The following is a 15,801-nucleotide window of genomic DNA, read 5'->3' on the forward strand; positions in this document are numbered from 1 at the left end:
ATAAATATCTGAAATCCTCATTGAACAACATATGGTTTAATTCAGACAATACAACAAACAGAGCGCAAAATATCACAGACATACGAAAGACTACGGAGAAAATCACAGATAACATCACAGGTAACAAAGAAAGTACTCAACCCAAACGTACGCGTTACGCCTCCATTGTAACACTTCCGAGAGACGAAAATGATGGTCAAAGGATAGACGAGAGCACCAGTCCTACTCCAGTTAGGAAGACGATAAAAAAGGTGTTAAAAGAAACTCTAAGTGTTAACGAAATTGGAGGGCCTACAAAGGCTATAATCCCACTGAAAACTGGTGGTATATTGATCGAGTCGTATTCGGATCAGCAGCGAAAGAAAATTGGAAGTATACTGAGTAAAGATAAAAGAATAGAATATAAAGAAATAAAGAACTCTGATCCAGTGCTGCAACTTAGCGGAATTGAAAAGGGTTACAGTGACCTAGAATTGCTGACCGAGATCTACAATCAAAACACCAGCTTCAAAGAGGCAATGTCGGAGGCGAAATGGAATGAGAGCGTGAAAATACTAACAAAACGCGAATGCAGGAACAAAAGTAAAGAAAACATTCTTATCCAAGTCAAGCCAATAATTTATAAAACGATAATGAACCTAGGTGGAAAGATAATACTCGATTTGTTGTCTATTTTTGTAGAGGAGCATCTTAGGGTAGCAGTATGCCACAAGTGTTCGCAGTTTGGACATGTACAGAAGTACTGCGCAGAACGAAACGGTAAGTTATGTCCGAGGTGTTCAGGAGAGCATGTGTTATCAGAATGCAATGCTGTAGAGAAGAGTTGCCCGAATTGCAAAAGGTATTCAGGGTTAGAAAATGTGAAGCATGGGGCGAACGACCAGGAGTGTCCGTTGTATCAGAAACGCCTTGACATCGAAAAACGTAAGGTTAGGTACTCCGGAGACTTATAATCAAATTAATCTAGTTCCCAACCACATGTCTAATAGTAATAACAAGCCCACGTTTAAACTAAAAATAATTCAGCAAAACTGTCAACACAGCATAGCGGTCATGGGTGATACGGCAAAAATGATGTGCGAAGGGGTCGGGGATGTATGGATCCTTCAGGAACCATACATGCTAAACAGGAAGGTAGCGGGATTGGGCGACGTAAGGGTGTTCTATATTGATGACAACACAAGGGCGGCTATAGCGGTCCCAAATGAGGACATAGACGTGTTCGTAAGGGGTGACGTATCGGATGGGGACGCTGTTTTCATAATTCTAAATTACAACCACTACACAATAGGGGTAGGCAGTATTTACTGCCCTACTGATACGGATATCGAGGTCAGTATATATAAGATGAACAAGGGAATTTCGGGCTTTGCAAATCATCCGTTCCTGTTGGGTGCTGACGCAAATGCTACCTCCAGATTCTGGCACAGTAAGAACATTGCGGCAAGTCGTAATAGGGAACTGAGAGGGGAGACCCTATCAGAATACATTACGCATAATAACTTTCTCATCCTTAATTCTCCTTCGGATTTTTACACTTTCTCAGGACCCACGGGTTCCAGCGATATCGACATAACGTTAGCCGGGCCGAGACTGGAACGCGACTTTTCATTTCATTGGGAAGTGTGTCCAGATCTGGGCATCAGTGATCATAATCTTATCCAAGTTGATCTTATTCCACACTCTACCGAAGCCCCCCTAGAGCAGCCTAGCTTGGAGAAGTAGAAGTTGACGATGGACTGGGAACAGTTCAACCTCAACAGATGTGCCCACTCTCACGCACAATTCGCAGGTCTTCCGCTGGACGACATGATAAGTACCCTAAACGGCTGGGTCGAAAATTCCTTAAAAAAGACCAAGGTCAGAAACCCCAGGAAGAATAACGCGAAGTGGTGGACTTCCAATCTAACACAGATGAGAAAACTGACACGCAAATTGCGGAAGGAATACCAGCTGACCAAGCGTAGTGCCGACACAAACGTCGAGGACCAAAATGTAACAAGAGCATGTATGGAAGCTAGGGAAAAATGGAAGGCAGCAAACAAAAGATACAAGGAAAGCGTCGTTGATGCTAAAAGGACACACTGGCAGGATTATGTAACTGCACAGACTAGAGACAAACTGGACCCATGGGGTGGCGTCTATAAACTCCTAAGAGGCAAGAAAGGGCCGACGGACTTGATGGCTGTGGAGGTAGACGGTAGAGTTGCGGCATCCTGGCAGGAGGCAGCGGCTGCCCTAACAAGAACATTCTTTGGACCAGTATTGGAATTGCCGCACAACGTTGAAACGATCACCGACGATGAAGGGGCCGAGTCGAGTTACGAGGTAACCAAGGAGAAAATAGCAGAACTGTTACGAAAAGTGAAGGGCCGGAAAGCCCCAGGGCTCGATGGGTTAACCGGGTCAACGATCAAGAAAATTTTCAACCTAGCACCGGAATATATCGTTACCATCATTAACAAATGCTTCCAAGACGGAACTTTCCCGCGACAGTGGAAAAAAGCAAAGACCATCATTCTGCTCAAATCCCCGGATAAGCCAAAGTCACAGCCACGATCATATAGGCCAATATGTCTACTGCCCGCATGGTCCAAAATACTAGAAAAGTTAATGGTGGAAAGGCTTGCCGAAGATATAAAGGGTAAAGAAAGGGTGTCCGCTAAACAATACGGGTTTACAGCCGGTAAGTCCACCCAAGACGCCTGGTTAGATGTTATAGAAACCGTCGAAAAATCCGAGTCGAAATACGTTCTGGGCATCTTCATAGACTTCGTAGGGGCGTTCGATAACATTAAATGGGAAGCAATTTTTGCAAAACTAGATCGGATCAACGCGAGAGATAGTAAACTATGGAGGTCATACTTTAGGGATAGGTGGATCGTTATCACAGGAAGATCAGAAACTTATACACGTGAGGTCACACAAGGATGTCCTCAGGGCTCAATATGTGGACCATTTATTTGGAACATGATAATGAACGACCTGCTGATCTCGCTGGAGGAAGTAGAAGTGAAATTCGTAGCGTACGCAGACGACTTATTGGTCATGATAGAGGGGAACACCAGGAAAATAATTGAAGAAAACGGCATGGCAGTGGTGCAGAAGGTAGGTACCTTCGCAGACGGTGTAGGATTGACGGTGTCCATGTCAAAGTCCGAGTGCATGCTTCTGAAGGGGATTATGGCACCTACGAGACCTCCCTGGATTAAGCTTAACAACCAAGTGATCAAATATTCGACACAGGTAAAATATCTTGGTTTAATGGTCTCCTCGCGTCTAAACTTCCTCCCACACTTTATTAATCTGAGGACGCGCCTGACAAACCTAGCAGCCCAGTTCAGAAGAGTCACAAGAAGAAAATGGGGCCCATCCATCTCGACACTTAGAATATGGTGGAATGGTGTCTTCTCAGCACTATCTTTATACGGTTCGGCGGTTTGGCTGAGTGAACTGAGAAAATCTACTGTACGAGACGCGTTAGATAGATGCGAGAGGGTGGTGTTATACGCATGTCTCCCAATATGCCGGACAGTGTCAACCCCAGCCATGCAGGCGATAATGGGAGAATTGCCATGGAGATACAAAGCACTCGATTTAGGGCTCAGATACAGGCTGGAGAGGAAGATCGATACCCCGAGAGACCTAGCCATTGATGTGACGGAAGTAAGAGACAAGACACCTAAAGAGATAAAAAAGTTTATCAATGAAAGGTTACAAGAGAGCTGGAGACACGAGTGGGAAGAACAAACAAAGGGACGCACAACATATGAATTTATCAAAAACCCTGCCATAATTAAAGATCTCCATTGGTTCCAACCCACTCTCGAGCAATTATTCATAATCACCGGGCATGGAACACTGAATAAATACCTCTATGACAAAAACATCTCTGACAATGCCGACTGCCAATGCGCACAAGCCCCTGAAGACTGGAAACATGTACTATTTGATTGCCCATTGTACACAGACTTACGCAATTGGGATCCAAACCTGAGAAACAACATAAACCGGTTCATGGAAGAAAGAGTAGAGTATGAAAAGTTCCGAAATTTCTGTGAGTCTGTCTTTGCCAGGAAAAAGGAGACACTGGTGACGTAATCCCCAAAACCACTGTTACTGAAAAGTCTTCGCTACTTTTATTACATTCATAACTTTCCCCCCTCATTATACAACGGAACCTTCACGCTGACGACACTTAATCCATAGTTGGTATCTATCTCAACATTTTAATAGCCATATGCATCCTCATTTAACCACACTCACTCTTCTAATTACAAATGTCATATCACGCCATAATACCTCCTAATCCCAAATAGCCAAATATTCCATCTTATTTCAAATCTTTAACTTCCTGCATCATACACGCATCCTTATTCAATAATATATTCTTAATTCTTAATACTTTCATAATTCATCTTATTTATATCTTATTATACAATACTCACATATAGATATATATATATCTATTATCCTAATTTAATCATTTTATATTCATCTACTTCTTATTTAACATCCTAATTGCAACATACTTACTAGAGTATCGCACATTCTTATCTTATTACTTACTACTCAATATTTATTACTCCATATTTCTTATTTAACATCCTAATTGCAGCATACTTACTACAGTATCGTACATTCTCATCTTATTGCTTACTACTCCATACTTATCACTCCATATTAATAACCCCGAATCTATTAATAATACTGAGTCTACTTATTTATCTTAATTATCTTAATACATTTCTATATTTATATCTCAAGATTAAGCTTCAAAGTTTGTCGGGTTATAGAAGAAAATGGCGGAGGTGCCGGGTCAGAGAGAAAAATGGTGGAGGAGCCGGGTAAATGTGAAAAATGGTGAATGCGCAGGGTTACCGGGAATTATTAATAATACGATATAATATGTGAATATACTTACCTTCCTTATATATCTTAGAAGACGAAACAGCAACAACGCCTCTGATGATAACTCACCCCTTGCTTGGTACTCCCTTATGGGGCCAAGTGGACAGGGGATCCAGTGGTTTTTAGTACAATTCAAAACACGATCCAGGATCTGGTAAACGAACTGGGTTATTGAAAAGCGTAAATAGGTTGACACATATATTGAACAAAACTCTTACAGTCGTCTATATCTCCCTGCCAGGATGTGTACAAGAGCATTAATTGTATAGTTTTAACTCTACGATAGCACTGTTAGTCTTATCAATCTTAAATTACTTAAGTTTTACATATTAGTGTTGTCTTAATAGTCTTAAAAATATACATGTCAGTCATTAGCAGGTACTCTTAGTCTAGTCTTGTATACAGTCTTTAAATTAACACTCTAGTCTTAAGTATTCTAGTTTTAGGTATTTTTACATGTCAGTCATTAGTCTAGTTTTGTATACAGTTTGTATATAAATACCCTAGTACCTGTAAATTCTAGTCATATAGTTTATACTTAATTTTATTTACATTAGCTCCTAAGTACACGTGCATGTTAGTCTTAAATATTAGTAATGATTAAGGTAAAGTAGCGCAAAAATTGGGCATGACTTCGATCAAGGGTAGAACTGGCGGAGAGCTGGGATGCAGGTGTCCGTTGATATCGTGTCCCCCGAAGACGGTCGCTACCTGTAACAATAGAAAACAAGTTCTAGGAGGTAGTCTTGTAGCAGCCCGTACCTGTAACCGACAATTGACATATATAGTAGATGTAAGACCTAGTTGTAGTAATAATAACTGTAACTTACCGCCGCCTATGAGCTGAGTAGAGAGGCCAGTTCTGTAACAAGACAAACATTAGTTTTCAGAGATAATAGAGGTATGAGAACTTACAGGTTTTGGGAGCCGAGCCTGATGATGCCTGGGAACTGAGACAAAAGAAACATATTTAGTAAACAGGATAATAAAAGACCTAACCCTAACATCACAGAGACTTACCAAAACCGTGACAGCAGATTAGAGGCCGGATGACTAGCGCAAGGGAAGAAGATCGTCTGCAACAGAATAAAAGACAAATTAACACTACATTACTCACTACCATAATACCTAAACTACATTTACATAATAACCTAACACTACCTTAATCTTAATCTAATTTTTATTTACAGAGTGGACTACATAACGCAGGTGGGGGCACTGCTGGTCAAAGCCCACGGGCGATTCCAGTAATCCCTTCGGGGTTGGCGATCCCGCGTACCCGAGCTGGCAAAACTCAGTGCCTTGCATGTAAGTGCATAAATGAGGAGCCGATTCAAAGGCGGGGATTCGACCGGTGATCCGGGCTAACTCTACGGAGGCTAGTCGCGAAAAATCGGTACTACGGGGGCCGGTTGCCCACGGGGGTTATACCCCCGGCCGGCCATTGGCGTTGGACTCGTAGTGGTGGTGGTTGGCCGTATGCTGGTCAGTGGCACGTCGGGCGTGGTATAGCACACCCCGCCGCGCTCGGCGTGCTGCGAATAGTGTGTGAGTTGCGTAATCAACTCGGGTACTGGCCTGCTTAGTCAGTAGACGATGGATAGTAGTCCCCCTCACCAGTGGGGCGTTCCGGAGGGCTTACACCCGATGGGCGGTACTGGTAGACTTCGGTCGCGTTGATCGGGCGTATCCCGATCCCTCGCCATACGGGGCCGTGTCGTAATGCCCAATGGGCGGGTGTGGCACGTTAAATACAAACAAATGGGTATATATATATGTCCCTACCCACTCACTTTTGGTTCGTTTGTCGAAGAGTGCGGACGTGTTTCTTGGTGCTCTGAAACAAAGTGTTTGAATTGTATCGTGGGGGCTATAAACGTAAGGAAAATTATAACCTTACCTATTTGGGGCTTGTCCCGCGCCACGTGTTTGGTGACAAGTGCTGTGTGCTGGTAGTGACGTTAGTGCGGCTACGAGGGGCCCCGTTGTGAGCCCCCTTGGTGGGTTGAACATAGACATTGCGGCTGTTCCCCCACCCGGCACAGCCCCCAGGAACCTGCAACCAAAAGTTGTGATATTAGGCTAAGTATTAGATTTTAGCTAGGTTAGGTTTTATATTTACATTAATTTTAATCTGTCATTGGTCTCGTTTCTCTTTTAATTTTTAACTACGTATTTTATTTTTACAATTATTTTTATCTACACGACATTTTTAATCATCATTGTATTGTCTCTTTTTAACTTGTTTATGGACTGGGTGTGGCCTTGTGTTACACCTGGTCCATTTTGTCATTAAGGGAAATTCGCTCACCTCGAACTGAGAGCGTTGTTGTTATTGCATTGACCCCACGCGCACCTCGAACTGAGGGAACTTTACACCTTGCACTCCTATATATTTGGCTGCCATGTCTTCCAGTGAGGAAGACGACTACAACACCAGTCACCGTCCCCGAAATTCCCTGATTAGAACGCCGCCTGAAAGGCATAAGGAGGATGTCAATACGGGTAAGAGGAAAGCCGAAGAAGACTATGCGCTGAGAGGACATGCCAAACGTGCAGTCCTAGAGAGTATTGAAATAGTTGATGACGTCTTCGAGGATGGTAATCTTGATATGTCTAGGAATCTGGAAAAGATTAACAAGATCATTAGAGGAGTCCGCGAAGCTGTCTCCCGGGAAACGGAATCTGCCAGAGGCAAGATTAGCTTCGGAAAGACTGAGCAGGCCAAAGTCCTCCATGGAATGAGCGACATATATGAAGAGCTGGTTGCAATCCTAACTAAACAGCAGAGAACCCTAACGGATTTAGTGCAAGAGAAGACAAAAGTTCAGATTAAACAAGAAGAAATACAAAGATTAAAGACAGAAATTGAAAGCAAGGACATAGCATATGAAAACTTGTTAAGACAAAATAAAGAACAAAACAGGAAAATGATCGAAGAGCTGAACTCGTTAAGGTTCAATGATGGTAAGGAAGGACAGAACGACATACAAAACAAAAACAAAGATAATGCACCCAAGCCTAGAACTAGATATGCGTCCATCGTCACCCTACAAAAAGGAGACGAGATGGAGGGTATGGCTGCTGAGAATGGATCACCTCAGAGGCGGGCTATCAAGTCCGTCCTCAAGGAGAACTTAAGTATTGACAGCATAGGGGGACCTACTAGGGCGATAATTCCACTTAAAAGAGGCGGAGTTCTTATCGAATCGTACAACGACGGCCAAAGACGCAAAATTGGGGAATTGCTTAAGAAGGATACCCGCATAGAGTACCGTGAGGTTAAAAACATTGAGCCGGTGGTGCAACTGAGCGGCGTGGAAAAAGGTTATACCGACCCAGAACTGATTGACGAAATCCATAAACAAAATCCGTTCCTAATGAACACTATTGGAATTGAGGGTTGGAGAGCTGGGACCAAGATTTTGTCGCGCAGAGACTGCAGAAACAGAAATAAACAGAACATTTTAATGCAGGTGAGGCCGCTTTTCCTAAAAGCTATAGAGGCAAATAATGGCAAAATCATATTGGACCTTTTATCCATTTTTGCTGAGGAAAGGTTGCGTGTGGCGGTGTGTCACAGATGTGCGCAATACGGCCACGTCCAGAAGTACTGCGCAGAACAAAACTTGATCAAGTGTCCTAAATGTGCGGGCAATCATCCCTTAAGCGATTGTACCAGCCATGTCAAAAAATGTCCCAATTGTGCTCGATATGGCAATCGTGATAATGAACCCCATGCTGCCACTGATGTGGAATGCCCCTTTTATAAAAAGCGCCTCGAGATAGAGAGGAGAAAGGTTAAGTACTCAGACGAGATATGCAACTGAGGGTCATGCAATACAACTGTCAGAGGTCACAGAGCGTTGTAGCGGATGTTGAGGGCAGGTTTAATGAGGATATGATCGATATCTACCTGCTTCAGGAACCCTATGTGGTCCATGGGCAGGTGTGCGGTTTAGGTAGCGGATTAGACATTTATTGTTCGGGAACGCGGCCTAAGGCTGCTGTTGCGGTACGTAAAGGTGTGGGTGATGTTGTACTAAGAAATGAGTGGTCTAACGACTGCATGGCTGCTGCACATGTTACCTTAGGTGATCAGAAGATCCTCGTTGTTAGCCTATACTGCCAGTATGGAGGCGACATTGCCCAAGATATAGAATTAGTTCGCAGGGTGGTACAGGGATCCTCATCGGTTCCACTCTTATTAGGCCTAGATGCCAATGCTACTTCGATGGTATGGCATAGTAAGAACATGGAAGCAGCGAGAGACAGGGATATCAGGGGTGACATCTTGGCAGATTATATTGTTGAAAGCGGACTGCTGGTCTTGAACGAGGACAGTGAATTCTTCACGTTTGCTGGTCCAGTCGGTTCCAGTGACATAGACGTTACTCTCGCGAATGTATCTCTGGAGCGGACTTTTGCGTGGGAGTGGAACGTGCGTCCAGAACTCGGGATCAGCGATCATAACCCCATGGTTATTGACCTGAGGGTAATAAATTCTGATGGCAGAGTGCAGGAGGACGATAGGGGGTGTACAAATCATCTACGTACCGAGGATTCCAAGATAGCGTTCAGGGCAAGTATTCTGGGCAATGCAAACAGCATGGGACCTGAAACATTCCAGCGACTGTCCCTGGAGGAGATGCGTCAGTGTATCGAAGGATGGGTGGAAGTGGCATGCGAAACGTCCCGGACGAAACAAAAACGTAAGAACTCTGTACGATGGTGGACTCCCAGCTTGTCCACACAACGCAGCCAAGTTAGACATCTCAGGCGCCAATATCAAATGACGATGAAGAGAAGTGGTAGGAATGGGAACACGAGTGCTACGAACGACGACGAAGTAGCAGAAGTCAAAAGAAGGTGGAGGTCCGCTAGTAGGCGATACAAGGAGTGTCTGAGGAAGGCGAAATTTGATAATTGGAAGCAGTTTGTACACGAGACGACGCAAGTTGGTAAAGACCCCTGGGGAGGAGTGTACAAAACGTGCAGAGGACGTAAAGCTGCCACCGATATTGCGGCCATCAAATCTGGGGACAGAATTTGCGGGTCGTGGATGGAATCGGCAGAGGCATTGCTGGAATCATTCTTCGGTGAGTACCGCCCGGATGATATACACTACCCTATCGTTCAGAACGTGCCCCTGCAAACTGCCGAGCTGTCGTTTGAATTCCTGGGAAGCGTGGTGAGGGAAATAAGAAGTCGTAAGGCCCCTGGTCTTGACGGTATTACGGGTTCCGTTGTTAAAGAATTCTTTAAAGCCGCTCCGGACTTCCTGATGGCTCTGATGCGTCGTTGTCTGGATGACGGTGTGTTCCCTGCCAGCTGGAAAGTGGCGAAAGTGGTAACGCTCCTAAAAGCCACCGACAAGCCTAAAGATCTTGCTAAGTCTTACCGACCCATATATCTACTTTTAGCGTGGGGAAAGATTTTAGAGAAAATAATGGTCAGACGACTTAGTGAGGACTGTGCCGATGCTAATTCTCAAATATCCCCGATGCAATTCGGTTTTACGACAGGAAAATCCACTGTGGATGCGTGGCTGAAGGTTGTGGAATATGTCAGACAGAGCACCTCGAAATACGTATTAGGCCTTTTCGTTGATTTTACTGGTGCCTTTGATAATATCTCCTGGGATGCCATCCTTAGGAGGCTGGTTGAGATCGGTGCCAGGGACTTGGGGCTCTGGAAGTCATACTTTAGGGATCGGAAGGTCACGCTCGAGGGGAATACACAGAAGATCACGAGAGGAGTTAGCCGTGGATGTCCGCAAGGGTCCATATGTGGCCCGTTCATCTGGAACTTAATGATGGATCCTCTGCTACGTCAACTTAAAAATCAGGGAGCTTTTTGTGTGGCTTACGCTGATGATCTTTTAATACTTGTGGAAGCCGATAGTAGAGCTTGGCTAGAGCGTAAGGGCACCCAATGGATGGACGTAGTGCGCGACTGGGCCGGAGGAGTGAACCTGACAGTCTCTGAGGCAAAGAGCGTTTGCATGCTATTGAAGGGCATTCTATCCAACACGCGACCGCCATGGGTCAGAAATGGCCCTAGGAACCTGCCATATCAGAAGCGAACCAAATATCTGGGAATAACGGTGGCGGAGAGACTCAACTTCCTACCCCACTTCCAGGACGTAAGACTGCGATTAATTAAGCTGACTGGACAATTTAAGAGGGTACTACGTAAAAAATGGGGACCTTCACTGAGGAATATCAGGACGTGGTGGAGTGGCCTATTCTCAGCAGTCGCACTTTATGGAGCTGAGGTCTGGTTTCGAGAAATTGAGAAGGGGTACATACGAAGGGCGGTAGAGCGGTGCCAAAGAATTGTTACCTATGCCATTCTCCCTTACTGTCGGACAGTCTCCACGGAGGCTATGCAGGTGCTTTTGGGGGAACTCCCATGGCACCTGCAGGCTATAGGCAGGGGCATATTCTACGAAGTTAGAAATTATAGGGACTTGCCGGATAACGGGTATATAGGCGTTGACGACCTGGAGGGACTCACTACCAAGCAAAAGAAGACCAAGATCTTTGAAAAACTCCACCAGGTTTGGGCCGATGACTGGCGAGATACCACGAAAGGAAGGGTGACATATCGATTTGTTCCTGACCCAAGAAAAATTAAAACCCTGACGCACTATGCACCAACAATGGAAGAACTTTTTATTCTCACTGGCCATGGCTCCATGAATGCCTATCTGTATGATAGAAACATAAGTGATACCCCGGAGTGTGACTGTGGCGCTCCTAACGAGAATTGGCAACATATACTAAATGAGTGCCCACTATACGACGAATTCAGGACATGGGATCAAACGGAGCCACTAATAAACCTCCTAAATAATTGTACTCTTTACATGAAATTTAAAACCTATTGTGCCGAAGCCTTTGAACTAAGGAAAATGAGGGGAATCGATAATGCCTAATCTTAATATCTTTATTTCATCTTATTAATATATACAAATCCTCATATCATCTTAATTAACTCCCTATTTGACTGTATTGGTCATAAACTCCTTATTATCTATCATCCTACAATTTCGTATTATTCTATCTTATTATTACAACCTATTATTCTCAACCATATTAAATTCCAATTACACCATATTAACTCACTTACTCCATATTAACTCATTTACTCCATATTAACTCATTTACTCCATATTAACTTATTTACTCCATATTAATTATTCCACATTATTATCATCTTGTATTCTTATACCACATTACCTTAATTCAATACGTCTAATGATATAATAATCTTAATTATATATCCTTATTTTCTAATCTTCAAACCCTAATTCATCCCTTACAAATACATTCAGTTCTTATTACTACCATACCAGATATTAATGTTTAATTGCATTACTACCCCTATTTAACCTCTCCATATTATTATCTCTCAATTCTTAATACATCACCTCCGCTTTCAGTTACCAATACTCATTATATCTTATTAAAAACTCAATCCTGAATTATAATCTTAATTCAAATCCCTCCATATTTATACAATTATCTTAATATAACATCTAAATATCTCATTGTACCTACCTTCTTAATTTTCGCCCATCTTAATATAACATCTAAATATCTCATTTTACCTACCTCTTAACTTTCGCCCATCTTTTGATATCTGCCCTCAATATCTGCTGACCTACTGGCGTTACCCCCATAGGGCTCTGGGACAGGAGATCCCATAGATATGGAAGCCTATGTACTACTATTATTATGACCTGACAGGTTAATGAAAAACAGAATACGCTTAATACATATATTGATGACAATTCTTGACAATACATTTTATTTATACACCCTAGCTTTTAAGTTTTAAACATTTTATCCATACATATTTTATTTTAAACTAGTCTTAAGTATTTTACATTTTATTTATACACCCTAGCTTCTAAGTTTTATCATCATTTTATCTATACACATTATTTTAAACTAGTCTTAAGTATTTTAACATAATAACTAACACTCTTTTATCTAGCTTAGCTAGCATCTAACAACTGTAATCTTTAGTATTTTATTTCCCAGCACTTGTGTTTCTAAACAGATAATTGGTGGAGGCGCCGGGATGGTGTGATCTGCACAACTGTGGCTTGAAGACTCACATCTGTAACAAGAGAAATGATAGGTTAAATATGTTAAAAGAGGACTGTCATAATATACTTACATAATGAATGGCTGACACCTGGATTGCGACACCGTAACTCCGTACCTGTAACAATAAACAAATTAAAATAAGAAGTGATAGCTACCTTAAAAACTTACCAGGGGGAGCTGCGCTGCTACCATCTGGATCTCTAGATCTGAAACAAAATAACATTTAGCTATTACATAATGTTAATTAATGAATTAGTTACAGCTATCTTACCTCCTATGGAAGACGTCCGGGGACCCGATGACCGACCTGGTTGGCGACGTTCATCTGAAACAGAAATAACATATTAATAACAAAAACTAGACTAATACCTATTCTAAATTAACTATACCTATCTTAACCTAAAACCTAACCTACCACATTATTTCACAGGTGCGGACTTCTAAACGCAGGTGGGGGCACTGCTGGTCAAAGCCCACGGGCGATTCCAGTAATCCCTTCGGGGTTGGCGATCCCGCGTACCCGAGCTGGCAAAACTCAGTGCCTTGCATGTAAGTGCATAAATGAGGAGCCGATTCAAAGGCGGGGATTCGACCGGTGATCCGGGCTAACTCCACGGAGACTAGTCGCGAAAAATCGGTACTACGGGGGCCGGTTGCCCACGGGGGTTCTACCCCCGGCCGGCCATTGGCGTTGGACTCGTAGTGGTGGTGGTTGGCCGTATGCTGGTCAGTGGCACGTCGGGCGTGGTATAGCACACCCCGCTGCGCTCGGCGTGCTGCGAAAGTGTGTGAGTTGCGTATCAACTCGGGTACTGGCCTGCTTAGTCAGTAGACGATGGATAGTAGTCCCCCTCACCAGTGGGGCGTTCCGGAGGGCTTACACCCGATGGGCGGTTACTGGTAGACTTCGGTCGCGTTGATCGGGCGTATCCCGATCCCTCGCCAAATGGGGCCGTGTCATAAAACCTCATGGGTGGGAATGGCACGTTAAACTCGAACTAAAAGGGTTCTTATGTCCCTACCCACTATCTAGCGAAACCACTGCCAAGGGAACGGGCTTGGAAAAATTAGCGGGGAAAGAAGACCCTGTTGAGCTTGACTCTAGTCTGGCATTGTAAGGAGACATGAGAGGTGTACTGATAACAAGTTTTTTATTTAAACATGCGTTTTGGATTTTCCTAGAGGACCAGGCGTAAGCACTGTGAAAATCCAGAAAAAAGTTATTTGGGGTCAGTACAGACGCGCGTACTAACCGAATACCAAAAAGACCGTACATATAGAGAAAGACTAAATACAATTAAAATAGTCATTTTTAGTAAACGATCCGTTTCCTTTTCCGTCGACTCCAAACTGCCCTATTAAATGCCGAGTGAATCATCACTCCACCCTTAATCACACCCACGACGCAGGACCTTTTAAAGGTCGAAGTAAAATGTAATTCTTGCGCCGTTGGGGAGTTAGCGCGAGGCCACGTGCCTCTAGCTCCTAATATGAGTGGCAAGAAGATTAGGGTCTTCGTGGGCCAATACCGCCTGGCTGCCTCCCGAAATTTCGGGTTATCATACACCACGCGTTTGGAATCCCATACCTGGCCCATCGGCCGGCTCGTCTCCCAGGAGATTTGAACATCACAGATCACGGTACGGCTGGCTGGCAGATGTATCGCCAAGTCAGGTTTGTACAACGTACCGTCCGGATGTCTGATCTGTGGTTCCTCCTCGACTGGCCAGGTTTTCTTGACGCAGTGGTCTCTGACCTTACGCACCACTGCGTTATGCCGGTCGATGCGCTGCCAGTGCGTCACAGGGCAACGCTGGAGCACATGGCAGATGGTTTCCTGGGCGTCACACCCATCCCTACAACCCCTAAGATGTACTGGGTTGGATGGGATTCCCTGCGTGGGTAAGTTGGCGGTTCGTAAATGGACTGCCCCGACCCAATCTCTCGCCGACCACCCTTTCGGCGGATATTCCAGCCAGCTCCGACTGGAAGCGTCTTCGGAAGCCACCTCAAGGCCCGTCGTGAACGGACACTGGATGAGGTTCTGCCGCCACAAATTGGACGGTGCTTCCGGACCTATCACTGCTTCGAGTTTAGTTCGCACCATGAGGACATACGGTGATGCCATAATCGCCTGAAGATGGATATCGTCAAGTTCGCGAGCCCTTGACGCCAGGTTGGTCAGGCGTCCTATAAGAATGAAAGGGAGGGACGAGGAGAGTTCCGTCAGTCCCAGACCTCCGTCGCGAACCCTGGCGTAGAGCGAGGCGTCTTGCGTATGTAGGTGCAGATGCAGCCATCGCTTGACGAATAATTTGATGAGTTTATCTGCATCTTTAAGATCGTTTTTACTAACTCGTGGATTTTGGAAACAGTGATAGAGCTTCGTGACTATGAAACGTTTTAGGAGGAAGAATTTTTGAAATGGTTTGAGGGGAGCCCTTCCGATCAGCTCCAGCCAACGCTTCAGATTATGGATCGACGGTTTTTGCGATCCGGCCGCCGATATGTCATGCCCCAGGTACTGAAAGGTGTTAATGTCAGAAACCTGGGGAATGGGACGACCATCTAAGAAAAATTGGGGCTTGGTGAGCACGGCAGGCGAACCATGCACGTACTCGACTGACACCGCAGCGCACTTATTGATGTTAATCTCCATGCCCTTGGAAGAGAGAGAAGAGGCAATGGAGCATAGGATTTCCTGCGCTTCCGCGTGGGTGTCCCCAAACGCCACCAAATCATCAGCGAAGGCCATCACCGAAAGAGAAAC

Source organism: Zophobas morio, unplaced genomic scaffold, assembly GCF_036711695.1.
Source record: "Zophobas morio isolate AGI-343-1 ecotype UQ-CSIRO unplaced genomic scaffold, CSIRO_AGI_Zmor_V1 ptg000920l, whole genome shotgun sequence".
NCBI classification, from domain to species: domain Eukaryota; kingdom Metazoa; phylum Arthropoda; class Insecta; order Coleoptera; family Tenebrionidae; genus Zophobas; species Zophobas morio.